Genomic DNA, 16,639 nt, shown 5'->3' with positions numbered 1-16,639 from the left:
TGCCATGCAATCTACCACAGTCCCTCTCTTTGTCCTCACATCTGCCAGCCAGATGCAGGAAACTCAAAGTCTCTGAGGCCCCAGGGGTTGGTAGAATCACTAGTCGAAAGCAGCCTGAGTCCCTCAATGACTCTGTGGAACAGACTACCACTCTGTCACTGCTTTTCAACTCACAGCAAAGAAGTGAGTGAGAAATTTTGCATTAAAAACCACTGATTTGGTAATTATTCACTAAAGTAGTTCAGCCTATCCCCTATCCTGACTAACAGACTCAGAGAGGTAGTAGAGCTTTTCAGTTTTTCAAAATTAAACATTTTGGCCAAAAATACATGTATGGACATGGAGGATATTGCAGGCTTGAGCAGAGAATGGTCCCAAGAGAATGAATAATGTGTTAAAATAGGCTTGTGATTTCCTGAGAGGGAGGGGGTGCCATTAAAGGATATCTTGAGGAAACTTCTAGGATAACTGTAATATGTAATTTCTTGACTTAGGTAATGAGATCACAGGTGTTCATGTATTACTCTTCCTAAAACTATATTTTTGTTTTATATTTCTCTATAGTTCACAACTAATTATTATAAATTAGTTTTATAACTTATAAATTAATTGATGTTGTAAGCTAGAATAGATGGATGGACACATAGATAAACAGATAAACAGACAAGATAGATAAAGGCTCTTGAAAAATCTGTTGGAGCATTTAGGGGGAAAGCAACAGGTAAACAGAAAATTATGCAAACGTCAAAGTCAAATTTTAACTCCCTGAAAAAACAAAGTTAAACAAGAAAGGAAACAAGTATGATATACTACATGGCTGATCAGTAAACAATATTTATTTCATTATAATGAAAACACCAACTATTGTTTTAAAATTTCAAAATTGGAATGTTGCAGGGAGGGAAAGTGGGATGAAATAGTGAAGAAACGCAAAACAACAATAAAACCACCAGTAAGCCCCATCATCTGAAGATACTCCTATTTTAATAACATTATTTTTTAAACAAAAATTGGTTAATATGGCCGGGCACGGCGGCTCACGCCTGCAATCCCAGCACTTTGGAAGGCTGAAGTGGGCAGATCACCTGAGGTCAGGAGTTCGAGATCAGCCTGGTCATGGGGTGAAACCCCATCTCTACCAAAAATACAAAAATTAGCCGGGCACGGAGGCAGGTGCCTGCAATCTCAGCCACATGGGAGGCTAAGGTGGGAAAACTGAAGGCGGGAGGTGGAGGTTGCAGTAAGCCAAGATCACACCACTGCACTCCAGCCTGGACGACAGAACAAGACGCCATCTCAAAAAAAAAAAAAAAAAAAAGTTTCTAAAACATGCTATTTTGTAATCAGTTATGGTCAACAAATTCTAAGGTGGTTCCCCACCGTAATCCCCCTTCCTAGTGTTCACATCTTTGTATAATTACTTCTCCCATGAATGTAGGTGAGTCCTGTGACTTACTTCTAACCAACAGAATATGGCAAAGGTTACATAGGATGTTACTCCCATAACTATGCTACATTATATAAGACTGTCTTGCAGCCGGGCGGGTGTGGTGGCTTACGCCTGTAATCCCAGCACTTTGGGAGGCCGAGGCAGGTGGATCACGAAGTCAGGAGATCAAGACCACCCTGGCTAACACGGTGAAACGCCATCTCTACGAAAAATATAAAAAAATTAGCCAGGTGTGGTGGTAGGCGCCTGTAGTCCCAGCTACTCGGGAGGCTGAGGCAGAAGAATGGCGTGAACCTGGGAGGCGGAGCTTGCAGTGAGCCAAGATTGCATCACTGCACTCCAGCCTGGGTGACAGAGCAAGACTCTGTCTCAAAAAAAAAAAAAAAAAAAAAGCACGAACCCTATAGTGAACTGTGCATGTGAGGGATCTAGATTGTGTGTTTTTATGAAAATCCAATGCCTGATGATCATCTGAGAAGAAATGGTTTCATCCCAAAACCATTCCCCCACCCATTCCACCCCCGTCCACGGAAAAATTGCTTTCCACAAAACTGGTCCCTGGTGTCAAAAAGGTTGGGGATCACTGCCTTACACCATATAGAAAAGTTAACTCAGGGACCGGGCATGGTGGCTAATGCCTGTAATACCAGCACTTTGGGAGGCCAAGGCAGGTGGATCACCTGAGGTCAAGAGTTCAAGACCAGCCTGACCAGTGAAACCTTGTCTCTACTAAAACTACAAAAATTAGCTGAGCATGGCGGCAGGCGCCTGTAATCCCAGCTACTCGGGAGGCTGAGGCCAGAGAATCACTCGAACCCAGGAGGTGGAGGTTGCAGTGAGCCAAGATTGCACCATTGCACTCTAGCCTAGGCGACAAGAAAGAAACTCTGTCTCAAAAAAAGAAAGAAAAAAGAAAAAACTCAAAATGGATCAAAGAACTAAACAAATGAGCTAAAACCATAAAATTCGTAGGAGAAAATATATGGGAAAAACTTCATGATATTGAATTTGGCTATGATTTCTTAGACATAATACCAAAAGCATAAGCAACAAAAGAAAAGGTAAGTTGGATTTCATCAAAATTAAAAACTTTAGGCAGGGTGCGGTGGCTCACACCTATAATCCTAACACTTTGGGAGGCCGAGGCAGGCGGATCACGAGGTCAGGAGTTCAAGGCCAGCCTGGCCAACATGGTGAAAACCCGTCTCTACTAAAAATACAAAAATTAGCCAGGCATGGTGGCATGTGCCTGTAATCCCAGCTATTCAGGAGGTTGAGGCAGGAGAATAGCTTGAACCCGGGAGGTGGAGGTTGCAGTAAGCCAAGATTGGTCCACTGCACTCCAGGCTGTGACAGGGCAAGGCTCCATCTTAAAATAAAATAAAATAAAAACTGTGTACATCAAAGCACACTATCAGAAAGTAAAAAGGCAACCCATGGAATAAAAAAAAAAATTACAAATTATATTGCTGATAACGGAATGATATAAAGAACTACAACTAAGCAACAACAAAAACCCAATTAAAAAGATAAAAGACATAAGTAGACGTTTCTTCAAACAAGATACACAAATGGTCACATGAAAAGATGCTCAGCCGGGCCTGGTGGCTCAACATATGTAATCCCAGCACTTTGGGAGGCTGAGGCAGGAGTATTGCTTGAGCCCAGCAGTTGGAGACCAGCCTGGACAAAGTTGCTTGAACCCAGGAGTTGGAGACCAGCCTAGGCAACGTGTGTCTACAAAATATAAAAAAAAGAGGCGGGGCACTGTGGCTCATGCCTGTAATCCCAGCACTTTGGGAGGCTGAGGTAGGCGGATCACCTGAGGTCGGAAGTTCAAGACTAGCCTGGTCAACGTGAAGAAACCCCATCTCTACTAAAAATACAAAATTAGTTGGACGTGGTGGCACATGCCTGTAATCCCAGCTACTTGGGAGGCTGAGGCAGAAGAATTGCTTGTACCCAGGAGGCAGAGGTTGCAGTGAGCAGAGATCATGCCATTGAACTCCAGCCTGGGCAACAAGAGGAAAACTCTGTCTCAAAAAAAAGAAGAAAAGAAAATCAGCTGAACATGGTGGTACATGCCTGTGCTGTGGTCCCAGCTACTGGAGAGGCTGAGGTGGGAGGATCACTTTAGCCCAGGAGGTCGAGGCTGCAGTGAGGCATGATTGTGCCACTACACTCCAGCCTGGGTGCCAAAGCAAAATCTTGTCAAAAAAAAAAAAAAAAGAAAGAAAGAAAGAAAGAAAAGAAAAGCGAAAAAGAAACAATGCACAATATTACTCATCACCAGGGAAATATAAATCAAAACCACAGTGAGATACCACCCTATTAGAGATTTTATTTTAAAATCTCTAGACATTTTTCTGTTAGAAAACAGGGCCAGGCACAATCAGGCCAGGTGTAGTGGCTCACGCCTGTAATCCCAGCACTTTGGGAGGCCGAGGTGGGCAGATCACAAGGTCAGGAGTTCGAGACCAGCCTGGCCAATAGGGTGAAACCCTGTCTCTACTGAAAATACAAAAATTAGCCGGGTGTGGTGGCGGGTGCCTGTAGTCCCAACCACTTGGGAGGCTGAGGCAGAAGAATTGCTTGAACCCAGGAGGCAGAGGTTGCAATGAGCTGAGACTGCACCATTGCACTCTAGCCTAGGATACAGAGCAAGACTCCATCACAAAAAAAAAAAAAAAAGAAAAAAAGAAAACAGGACCAGGCACAATGGCTCACACCTGTAATCCCAGCACTTTGGGAGGCCGAGGCTGGCAGATCACTTGAGCTCAGGAGTTTGAGACCCTCCTGGGCCACATGGAGAGACCTTGCCTCTGCAAAAAGTACAAAAATTAGCCGGGCACGGCAGTGCACACCTGTGCTCCCAGCTACTCAGGAGACTGAAGTGGAAAGGAATACTTGAGCCCGGGAGATCAAGGCTACAGTGAGCTGTGGTCGGGCCCCTGCATTCCAGTCTTGGTGACAGAGTGAGACCCTGGCTCGACATAAATAAAAATCAATCAATAAGAAAACAGAAAATAACAAGTGTTGGCAAGGATGTGGAGAAATTGGGACCCTTGTGCATTGCTGGTGGTAATGTAAAATGGTGTAGCCACTATGGAAAACAGTATGGTGGTTCCTCAAAATACTAAGCATAGAATTACCAAATAAAATTTGATAACTATCAAATTACTAGCAATTCCACTTCTAGGTACATACACAAAAGAATTGAATGTGGCACTCGAACAGATATTTGTTTACTCATATTCATGGTGGCATTATTCCCAAAAGCAGAAAGATGGAAACAACCCAACTATCAACAGGTGATTAAACAATATGGTATAAACACACAAAGGAATATTATTCAGTCTTAAAACAAATGAAATTCTGATACATGCTACAACATGGATGAATCTTGAAGAGATCATGCTAAGAGAAATGAGCCAGACACAAAAGACAACTATTACATAATTCCATTTATACGAGGTACTTACAGTACACAAATTCATAGAGTCAAAAAGTAGAACGATGGTTACCAAGGGCTATGAGCATGAGGTGATATTGTTTAATGGGCAGAGCTTGCTTGGGATGACGAAAAAGTTATGGACATGCATAGAGGTGATAGTTACACAATAATGTAAATGTACTTTATACCACCAAATTGTACACTTAAAAATGGTTTAAATGATAAATTTTAGGTTATGTATACAGTCATGTGCTGCATAAGGATGTTCCAGTCAACAACGGACTACACATATTACAGTGGTCCCATAAGATTATAATGGAGCTGTCCTATACAGGTGTGCCCTTTTAAGAGATGGGGCCTCACTATGTTGCCCAGGCTGGAACGCACTGCCTATTAACAGGTGTGCTCATAGCACACTACAGCCTAGAACTCCTGATCTCAAGTGATCCTCCTACCTCAGCCTTGGAATTACAGGTGCACACCACCATGCCTGGCCTATTTTCTAATCTTTTATATCATATTTTAACTGTATCTTTTCTATGTTTAGACACACAAAAATTTACCATTGTGTTATAATTGTCTACAGTTACAGTATTCGGCACAGTAACACGCTGCACAGGTTTATAGCCTAGGAAGCACAGACTATACCATATAGTCTAGGTGTGTAGTAGGCCACACTGTCCAGGTTAGTGGAAGTACACTCTGTGGTGTTTGCATGACAAAATTACCTAATGATGCATTACCCAGACATTCCTGTCATTAAGCAACAAACAACTGTATTTTACCATAATAAAAATTTTAAAAAAGGTCAACAGAGTAAATTTTATATTATCTATATTTTACCACAATTTTAAAAACAAAACAAACTTTATTTGATTGCAAAGGATGAATCTGGCAAGACAACAAGAACAATGCCCTCTCATTTCCTTGACTGTTCACCTAGATACCGCATTATCTGTGACAGGGGAAAAAACATCTAATCTAAAGCTGAATTTTTTACTATATTTAGTCCTATAATCCTTGGGTCACTTAACTGGGATACTTACTTTTTAAAAAAGGCAACGCTATATATTCAGTTTCTTCATGATTTAAGCCATTTAACAGGGAAATAAATATTTTAACATCCTAATCCTCTGCATACAGTACAGTATACTCTAACTTACAAAACAGAAAGCCAAAAGATTGCTCCTAGCTATTAATATATTTCTACTTAGGAAAGTGGGCATGTAAGGAACAACATGCTCAGAACAGTAACATAAAAATTAAATTTGCTTCCCTAAAGCAGTAAAGTTATCTGTTATATCAAAAGTAGCTAAAATGTGGTAATGAAGGAACACTAAGATATACAGGGTTCAAAATGAAAACAATGGAAAAAGATAATCCATGATTCTTTAACGAAGATGTTTATAGTCCACCTCTGAGAAAGCACCCTGATATGTATTCCAAGGCTTTCCCCAGCTCTTTACCACTTTCTTTCTCTGCTGGTCTTTATTTCTTTTCTTTTTCTTTTTTCTTTTTTTTTCCCCTGAGGATGAAACGAAGGCTGAGACAGAGAAGGGAAAATAAGAAAATGGGAATAAACTGATGACGAAGAAAGAAAAATACGAGTTTATTCTTTCTCCTCACACTGAATCCTAAACACATTATCATCCATCATTCTCATCATCATAAATGTGAACAACCGCAAATAACTGACGGCAAAGGAAAACTAAATTTCCTCTAGTCACAATCTAATCTAAAGCAAAAAAGTGGGGGTGAAGGAGTCCATGCCAAATTCTTCAAACAATCTTGACTGTAATACAAAGCTGCAGTTAAATATGGTGACATGAACCTTGGTCTAAGGGTGGAACACCAAGTTCTTTAACAGCTTTCTAGCCTAAGAAGTGACATCAGTCAAAGAACTTTAAACTCAAGTGTTTCATTCACTAAGTATAAACAAATCAAGGTTTTCATAAGACACCACATAGTACAAACTAAGAGTTTAAAGATAAAACTTCATGATACTATATAGTACCACAGGAAAAACAGAATGAGAATTTGGGAAGAAGCTAATTTATCTATCTGAACTCAAAATAATCCTGTAGAATAGTCCATTATTCCAACAGTCCTTTTGATCCTATCGACAAATACGAAGGTCTCTGAATTGGACTGCTATTTTAACTGGGGCCCTCCGTATGCCAGTAACAATAATGCTTTTTCCCTATTGTAAAACATTCGACTGAGTTTTGGCAAACACTCTCATATAACCAGAAGATAACATCAATGCTGGCACAATCCCTATGCTCTTTCTTGTGCACATTTTTCTAAAAACTTTCCTCCTGGCCGGGCGCAGTGGCTCATGCTTGTAATCCCAGCAATTAGGGAGGCCAAGGTGGGTGAACAACGTGAGCCCAGGAGTTGGAGACCAGCGTGGGCAACATGCGGACACTCCGTCTCAACAAAAAATACAAAAATTGGCCCTGTGTGGTGGTGTATGCATGTAGTCCCAGCTACTTGGGAGGCTAAGGTGGGAGAATCACCTGAGCCCAGGAAGACGAGGCTGCAGTGAGCTGTGTTCATACCACTGGACTCCAGCATGGGCATCAGAGTGAGATCCTGTCTCAAAACAAACAAACAAACAAACAAAACCTTTACTCCTTAGTTTTCCTTAATAAGAGGAAGAAGCAGGGGAGGAGGAGGTAGCAGCAAAAACTTGGATCCTCGGATATACAGGCTAAGTAGATATTCACCCCAAAACCTAGCCTTAATCTTCTGAAGGCAAAATGTCCTTTTAACTCCCCCTTCTGCGGTTGCTACTGATCCTAAACCACAGGCCTTCCTGACTTGCAGCAGGACCAGGCCAGATTATGGTTATGTGGTAGGTTCTGTCAGGCAAGCTTTGACAAGGTCTCAAAATAGACCCTGGGCAAACGCCAGGGAAGCTACCACTCACAAGTTCCAGCTTCATCAAACTATAGCCCTTCAGCATGTAATTTTTTTTTCTCTCTAGTGTCTCTCTCATTTCAAAAAGGCAAAGAATCCTGAACCTCCTCCTGGCCACAAGTAACCTGTATAACATTAAAATGTAAAACCTAAGCCTCCTTTATTCTGTTTACAAACACTTTGCAGAATAAAGATTGAATCTGTACCTACTTCCTGCCTTGAGAAAGTAATCCATCAATAGCACTATGGTTTGCAAAAGGATTTTTGGATCTCAAACTCCACAGAGGTTTATTTTATCATGTATAGATTAGGATGTGGAAGGTAAAGGAAAAGAGAAGGTAGATTATTTACTTCTTTCCTGACTAATAACATAGTAGCCGACTTATGCAGGGCAAGAAGTTAAACTATACACAATGCTTTTAATTGATACTGGTCATAAAATTCTGAAACAATCAACCTACTATAAGATTTAGTCATTTAACTATTTTCAAATATAAATGCTTCTATATAACAGCACCAGTTTTCAAACCACAATATTTCTACTTTTACCAATACAAATAAAATTAATCACCTGACACTCAAATGTTTTCAAGTACCTTATAAAATACACTTGCAATACTTTTTAAATGGAGAGATGGATTAAGAATACAAAGTAAGTAAGAGCTCCTTTCCCTTTCCACAAGCCCAAGAAATAAGTTAAATTCCATTATAAATAAAGCCAATATAGGATTGAAATAATTTTAACTTTTCATAACTTCAGTCCCAATCTTACAGTCACACTTTGAAAATACATTTTGTATAGACACTTACTAACTAGTGCAAAGACTTATATATGAATTGTTCATTAGAGCAGTGTTTGTAGCAGGCTAAAATCAACCTAAATATCTGTCAGTAGAAAATGGTAAAATAAATTATGGAAAATGAATAAATTATGGTTCATCTACACTAGCAAGACATGCAGTCTTTAAAAAAAAAAGTAAGAAACGTGCTAAATACAAAAAGATCTTCATAGGTCAAAGATAAGAATGAAAGATACAGTATATTTCTCCTAGACATATGTGATTGTATATGGTTGCTTGGATTGGGGGTTGGGGTAAGGAAAGGCTGGGAGTTCGTGGTGGAAAGCAGACTTTCTTTTCATCATATACCACATTTTAAAATGTTTTATCAATTTTTAAAAGTCCCATAAACATCTACTGAACCTATGAAGTAAATAATGCCATTTCTTCCCCCTCCCTAATTATCTCTACTTTTATCTACTGCGCTCCCTACCACTAGGCTAAAACAAATGCATACATATGTTCCCTATGAAATGGAATTATCTCTTGACCTCCCCATCAAAATAAATGAATAACAGAACTAATGAAAAAGTATAATGCATGATCAACCCAGTTTTTAGCCTAGTGTTTGACTCCTTTGAAGTCCAGCATAATTTATTGTAAGCCGAAAACTTCACAAGGTAAGTTTTGTTCAATTCCTTCCTTCTGAAGTTTTAAAAGTTGAGTTTTCTTGGCTGGCACGGTGGCTCACGCCCATAATCCCAGCACTTTGGGAGGCCAAGGCAGGCAGATCACGAAGTCAGGAGATCGAAGCCAACCTGGCTAACACGGTGAAACCCCGTCTTTACCAAAAAAAACAAAATTAGCCAGGCGTGGTGGCGGGCGCCTGTAGTCCCAGTTACTGAAGAGGCTGAGGCAGGAGAATGGCGTGAACCTGGAAGGTGGAGCTTGCAGTGAACTGAGATTGCGCCACTGCACTCCAGCTTGGGCGACAGAGCGAGACTCTGTCTCAAAAAAAAAAAAAAAAAAAAAAAAAGTCGAGTTTCATTTATTTATTTTTGAGACAGAGTCTCACCCTGTCTCTCAGGCTGGAATGCAGTGGTGCTTTCAGGGCTCACTGCAGAGCTCACGTGGCTTTCCCACCTCAGCCTCACAAGCAACTGGGACTGCAGGCACACACGACCAACTAATTTTTTTGCAGAGACAGGGTCTCACTATGTTGCCAGGACAGGTCTTGAACTCCTGGGCTCAAGCACTCCTGCCTTGGCCTCCAAAAGTTGAGTTTCAAATGATGATCACAGATTATATTCTTTATTTGCAAACTGGACAAAGTAGTACATTTTCCCCATTAAAGGACCATCTCTCAATTTAGATGTTCCAGATGGAAAGCAACTACCTAAAAGGAAAAAGCTTATGAAACAGCCTCTATTTTGCAGGTGCAATGGATAATGATCCTAAGGTAAAGACAGAAGAATTTTATTTCGTTTTGAATGATACTCGTCAACATTCCCAACATACTACAAGAATTATTTTTTTCTATATATCATCAATTCTGTTCCTTCTCACACTAGCAACAGGCTAAACAATCCACAAACAGTTTTGCAAGAAATTGCTCCCTCCCTCTTGCTAAATTCACATCTAACAAAGATTTGTTTTTGTTTTGAGAGACAGAAATACTTTGCCAAATGCATTCTCCATATCACCTTTTCCTTTCATTACGGAGATACTTAAATCCTGACCTGGAAAGGTTTCCCTTGCATATTTACCTATCAAGACTGTCAGTTACGGTGATTTCCACAAAGGATTTTCCAAAAGGGAATCTGTGTTCACAGAGAACTGAAACTCTTTAGTCACTATTAGCTGGACAAAAATCAAAAGCAACATTAGGGAACACTCTGAATATAATGGATACCCAAAGTAAAAAAAGATGTCAAAATTTAGTGAAAGAAGTAAAGGAAGTTAGTAAGCTAGACCAACAGGACAGACTTGCCATTACTTTATAACTAGCTAAAGTTCTTCATAAATGAAAATCAAGGTAAAAATCAGCTGAACTCCAACAGAAGGAAAAGAAAAACAAGGCTAAGGGTATCAAGAACTCTGTGATTTCAACCTTATTTTACTTAACATTTGAAAGTCAAAAATGATCAAATTATATTTCAGCAATAAAAAGCTATTTCTAGTTTAAAGTGAATCCATTCCAATCACAACTTCAATACACAATTTCTTCTAGAACAGAACTTAAAACTCATGTAGTTTCATTCTACATTTTTAAAGACATAATCACAAAAATAGGTGATGCTTTCCACTCAAAAGACTATTTTGTATAGTGCAAATTCTTTCAGTGAACATTTTCATACCTTAGTGATGGTAGCTCTCCTTTCCACTGACACTTACTTCTAGACCCCTTCATTTATCTTCCCACATCTGGCAAAAAAAAGTGGGGGGAAGGGTAAAACCAAAACAATCACTTAAAAACCAACAGACTATTCTAAATTCGAGCATTCTGCAAATACTTCAACTTTTATTTCATTACCATTCTTCATGATGATAAATATCCAGCAACAGACCTAACAAAACATAATACAACACTTTCTATTAAATGAGTAAAGAATGCCATCTCATTAGGCAGACACGAACTTAGCTTTTCTCTATTTCAATTTTCAGATTCATAGCAATGATTCACAAAGTGAGTGATCTACCTTCGAAATGAATCACACTTTCCGAAATTCTTATTCTACATAAGTATATTATAATACTAGGTCATTATCTCTGTATCTGTTAAACAGAGCATGATGTTGGTTAAACAGGGTTAGTGCTGCAACAACCTTGGAGTCCCTGCCAACTAACTCTATTTGCAACACTGCATTCTCCAATAATTGCAGTTTTTCATATAGATTTATCCCCAAAATAAAATGTTGTCTTGAAAAAATATTATTTTAAACACTGATTAAGAACTTATACATCCACACCCTGCTCTCCCTCTCTGTTCCATTACTGCATCCACATTCTCTTCCAACTATGACAACATAAAAAAATTAAGTACCACTCTCTTATCCTTACATATCATTTTTAGTCAATCAATCCACTCTACAATTTTTTTGTTTATAGTAGAAATGCTGAGTTATTAAATGGAAACTCAAAGAAAACCAGCTACTAACAGTTAAGGTTTAGGATACAATATTTATCTAGTCATGTCTCAGCAGCCTATATTTGTATCTCCCACGGTGGAAAAAGTAAAGCAAACACTTGAACTTTTTTCTCTCTAAGAAAGAAAAAGAAGTGGGTTTCCTTAGGTCCTCCTGCATCCTGCTGGTTACTCACAGGCAGGGTTGACTGGAGCTCTGTAACTTAATCTGGGTGTCAACAACGCCTCATATTAGTCAAGTATTAACCCAGCTAGGGCCTGTTAAACCCGCGCTCCAGCTCAGGTCAAGGAAGAAGTAAAATTCCCAAAAAAATGCTACGCCCTACACCGTCCTGACACCGTTCCCTGGGGGTGCTAGTCCCAGGACAGAACCGGAGTGTGGCATCTAGGGAGGAAGAGGAGGCGCCTGGGGCACCCGAAACGGAGGGACAGCTGCCCAATTTAATTTCTCCCACAGTGGGAGTAACACGTACCTTTCCCCTGCGCGGAGGAAGGGTGAGCGTTAGAAATCAGACGGGATGTCTGAGAACGCCGCAGGCAGGGGGCGACCCCAGTCCGGGAGCCCGCCGGGGGCCGGCCAGTCCCCAGGGAAGCCCGGCCCCCTAGCCGAGGTCAGAGGCGGCGCGGATCCCACGGGACTGCGGAGGCCGGGAGGGAGGTCCCCAACTCCCTGCTCCCTGCTCCCACCGGGCTGGCGGGAGGAGCGGCCCTTACCTGGGTTAGAGCGCGCGCTGTGACTGCGTCGCTGTCCGGGAAGGGCCGAAGAGCGGCTTGCCCGCCCCGGCGCCCGCTGGGGCTAGGGGCGAGGGGCGCAGCTGGACGACTCAGTCCTGGGTCCCCCGGCCAGGCGGGCGGGGATGGACGCGGCGGCTCCCGGCACCGGCAGCCGGCTAGTCGGTCAGGCCGAAGTGCCCTCTGCGCCGCGGCTGAGACAGCGGGAACCGGCCCCGGGAGGAGCCGCAGCCTGAGCGGCCGACTGAGGAGGCAAAGGATGGGCGGGGCCACAGGGTCGACGACCCGCTCACCCGGAAGCAGTTGTGGCCGTGACTGCCCGGTAGTGGCGTTTGCCGCAGGCCGGCCTTGCACCCCGCTGGGCAAGGTACCCGGGGCTGTCAGACGGCGAGCTGAGCCCTGGGCCGGCGGGTGAGGTTCCCCAAGCGGCAGTGCTCCTGCCTCCCTGTTCCGCCATTGCGAGCCGTTAGGGCCAAGCTGGAGGAAGGGCGGCGAGGCGCGGCTGCCGGTAGGGCGGGGCCCTGGGCTGCTGGTGGGGGGGAGGCTGGAGGCGGCCTTGGGCGGGTGGCTTCTCTGGGTCTCACGGTTCCTGCCCAGACTTTCCGAACCAGGACCAGTGCCGGTAATGTGAATTGACACTTGTTCCGGTTCAGGGCTGCCCTTACCCTGGTTGCTCCTAAACCCTGCGGCCTGGTGGGCTTGGGCAAGTGGGCTGGAGTAACGCTCTGTTAGGAAACGAGTATGCGAGGGAGGGAGGGTGGGTGTGGTCGAAATGCCTAAGCTTCATTTCAAAAATGAAGACCATGACCTTAAAATTATTTCTGGAGAAGAATACTTGCCCGAGAGGTGGAGTGGGGAACGGAGAGCGGGATGGATGGAGGAGTATAAAGTCTGTTAAAAATCTGATAGACACGGACTTGTCATTTATTCCGGAAGTATCTAACGAGGCCCACCAGGTTCAAGCCACTGGGGAAGGACCAGGGTTGTGCATTTGGAAAGCTCACCTTAGTGGAATAGACGGACTGAAGCAAACAAACAAGGTAATGACAGGTGTAGTAAGGCTTTGCAGGAAACACACAGAGTGATGAAAAAGATTTTGTGGACGAGGCCTCTGGCTGGATAGGATGGCTAGAGAAGACCTCTAGGAGGAAGTGATAGTTGAGGAGCCTTCTAACAAAAAAGGCACGAAATACACCTAACCACAACTTTACATACAGGGACTGCAGATTCCAGAAGCCCCTGAATAAGCCCACTAATTCCATGTTGAGTACCTGTCTCTAAAGCCTTCTAAGGACTGTTTCTGTGCTGCCCACTTCCCCTGCAATTTCAGAAGGCTTGATCACCCTTACAGTTTATGGGGGCTGCCACTGTGGCACTAATGGAGAAGGTTCGAGAGACAAGGACAATTATACCCATCAGCTTTGAGAAACAAATTCTTTACCTTTTCACTGTTTCTATGTCACTATATTTCTCAGAGCCATGAGTAAACATTAAAACTATGATTTTTACATTGGTATGTTATGATCTGAATAAAATGATTAATGCCATATTTTGCCAAATTTGTTGAAGACGAAGAGGATCTATTCAGATGCAGTATCTGAATAATACCAAAAACCCAACATGTATTAAATATTAACGACATAATTAATAGAAAGATTGTCAGGGCCGGGCGCGGTGGCTCACGCCTGTAATCCCAGCACTTTGGGAGGCCGAGACGGGCGGATTATGAGGTCAGGAGATCGAGACCATCCTGGCTAACACGGTGAAACCCCGTCTCTACTGAAGAATACAAAAATTAGCCGGGCATAGTGGTGAGCGCCTATAGTCCCAGCTACTCGGGAGGCTGAGGCAAGAGAATGGCGTGAACCCGGGAGGCGGAGCTTGCAGTGAGCCAAGATAGCGCCACTGCACTCCAGCCTGGGCGACGGAGCAAGACTCCGTCTCAAAAAAAAAAAAAAAAAAAAGAAAAAAGAAAGATTGTCTGGATAATTCATTAGATTCTCTTGCCCTTTTAATTTTACTCCTTAGCCACTTGTTTTAATTCATGCAAACCAGCAGAAATATTTTGCATTGTGTTTCTGGGAAAACGGACTGGGAGGTAGTCCGTTTACTTACTGATCACTTTCTATTTACACAGCATTGTGCTAGGAACTTAAATATCTCTTCCAGTATTAGGACTAACCTTGAGATATGGGTATCATTGTACCCATTTTAGTAACAAAGACATTGAGATTCAGAGAGATTGTGACATACCTAATGTAGCAAAACTAGTAGCTGGAAGAGCCAAAAATTGAACTCAGATCTCTCTGGCCCTACTAAATGCATCACCATAAATTATTTCATGGGCAATCTTCCCGGCACGTTAATTGATTTCTTTCTGCCAAATGTATGTGTTCCTAGATCTTTTTGTAATATTCTGACATGGGAATGCCCCCAGGTCTGTGAGGACTGGCTTCTCTGGGGTTGTATCAATAGATGAAGGAAAATTTTGCGATTGTTTATACAGTTTGGGGGTATGAGGTGGTACAATTTGTACATTTTTGTTACTTTCATAGCAAATTCTTCAGTTTTCTTTGATGAGGCCAAGAAATAAATTTTTTCCTTTCTTAAGAGCAAATACTTATTTTTGTGGTTTTCACAAAAGTTGTCTTTCACAAACACAATAATACTGTGTATATTATTATTATAATTAATAAATTTATAATAATCATATAAAATAAATAAATAATATAAAATAAATAAATAATAATAATAAAAAAACACATCTCTAAGATGTGAAAGATCATTAGTTCATACATTAAAAGTAGAATACCACTTTTGAAAGCCTAATATTTTTATTAGTAAAGTGTGTCTAGACCAGGCGCAATGACTCACACCTGTAATCTCACTACTTTGGGACGCAAGGCAGGTGAATTGCGTAAACTCAGGAGTTCAAGACCAGCCTGGGGAACATGGTGAAACCTTGTCTCTACAAAAAAATTAGCTGGGCATGGTGGCATGTGCCTGTTAGTCTCAGCTACTTGGAAGACCCAGGTGGGAGGATTGCTTGGACCCAGGAGGTCAAGGCTGCAGTAAGGTGTGATCAGGCCACTGCCCTCCAGCCTGCATGACAGAGCAGGACCCTGTCTCAAAAAGAAAAAAAAAAAAAAAAGTGCGTCTGTGTGTGTGTTAGAAACATTTTTCTAATTTTATTTAACTCCTTACAAGTCTGTGGAAACCTGGCACTGTAACTGTCTTTTACTATGTATATTTGTTTTAAGTTCTCCTTGTAAGAATTCCTATCTAGATTTATTATTTTTTCATGTTGTTATTTTTCTCTTTTTTATTTTTTATTTGGAAATAATTATTAAAAAGTTGCAAAAATAGTACAGCAGTCCTGTGTAGTATTTGCCCAGTTTACCCTATTGGTATCTTACATACCTATAATACCCTATTGGTATCTTACATACCTTATTAAAACCAGGAAATTGACACACTACAGTCTTCTTTAGGTTTTTAATTTATTTTTATGTTTCATATCAAAAAGTTTCCATTTTGCAATAATTCATTTCTATTATATTTGACTTGGCCCTTCCTCTCCTAAATTAGCAAATGTTAATAAGCTTGTCCTGCTGCTCATCTTGAATTACAAGTTTATTTTTAAAATTATCTGGGTCAACACAATTGAAAGTGATTCATTTGTAAGGTTGTTGCCTTCTCTGGTCATACTGTTCCATGTCATCCTGCCCTAATAAACCTGCAAAATTATACAGCTTGTGTGTGTATATTTTAATACATCTTCTGACCACTGCAGTTTTTTCACAGATTGTTATCAAAGGAAAACAGAGGAATACAAGACATCCTCATTTTTGACTGGCTTTTTAAAAAAGTTTCTAAACATCTAACTGTCAAAACAAGAATACTGGGTGGGCATGGTGGCTAACGCCTTGTAATCCAGCACTTTGAGGAGCCAAGGTGGGCAGATCCCTTGAGCCCAAGAGTTCAAGACCAGCCTGGGCAACATGGTGAAATCCCGTCTCTACCAAAAAAAAAAAAAAAAAAAAAAAAGCTAGTGGGGTGGTACACACCTGTAGTCCTAGCTACTCCAGAGGCTGAGGTGGGTGGATGACTTGAGTCCTGGAGGTCAAGGCTGCAGTGAGCCATGACTACACCACTGC

General features: G+C 41.6%; 1 protein-coding gene across 14 annotated transcripts in view; it reads right to left on the bottom strand.

Moving 5' to 3' along the window:
- Window positions 1–12,768, bottom strand: part of LRRFIP2 (LRR binding FLII interacting protein 2) — a 132,189-nt gene extending 119,421 nt beyond the window's left edge. For 4 of the 14 annotated variants that reach the window (XM_073023361.1, XM_037988462.2, XM_073023363.1 and 1 more), the window contains exons 1-2: window positions 12,465–12,763; window positions 10,963–11,029 (exon numbers count right to left, since the gene is read on the bottom strand). The gene's annotated coding sequence lies outside the window, so the exon portion shown is untranslated. Of the gene's footprint in view, window positions 1–10,962; window positions 11,030–12,223; window positions 12,324–12,464 lie in introns of those variants that run through there. The other 10 variants (XM_007971800.3, XM_007971801.3, XM_073023366.1 and 7 more) reach the window with 7 other exon arrangements.
- Window positions 12,769–16,639: the final 3,871 nt, after the last annotated feature.

This window comes from Chlorocebus sabaeus, chromosome 15 (genome assembly GCF_047675955.1).
Source record: "Chlorocebus sabaeus isolate Y175 chromosome 15, mChlSab1.0.hap1, whole genome shotgun sequence".
Classification (NCBI taxonomy): domain Eukaryota; kingdom Metazoa; phylum Chordata; class Mammalia; order Primates; family Cercopithecidae; genus Chlorocebus; species Chlorocebus sabaeus.
The sequence above is the reverse complement of the archived record's forward strand: the minus strand, read 5'-3'. Positions and strand labels throughout refer to the sequence as shown.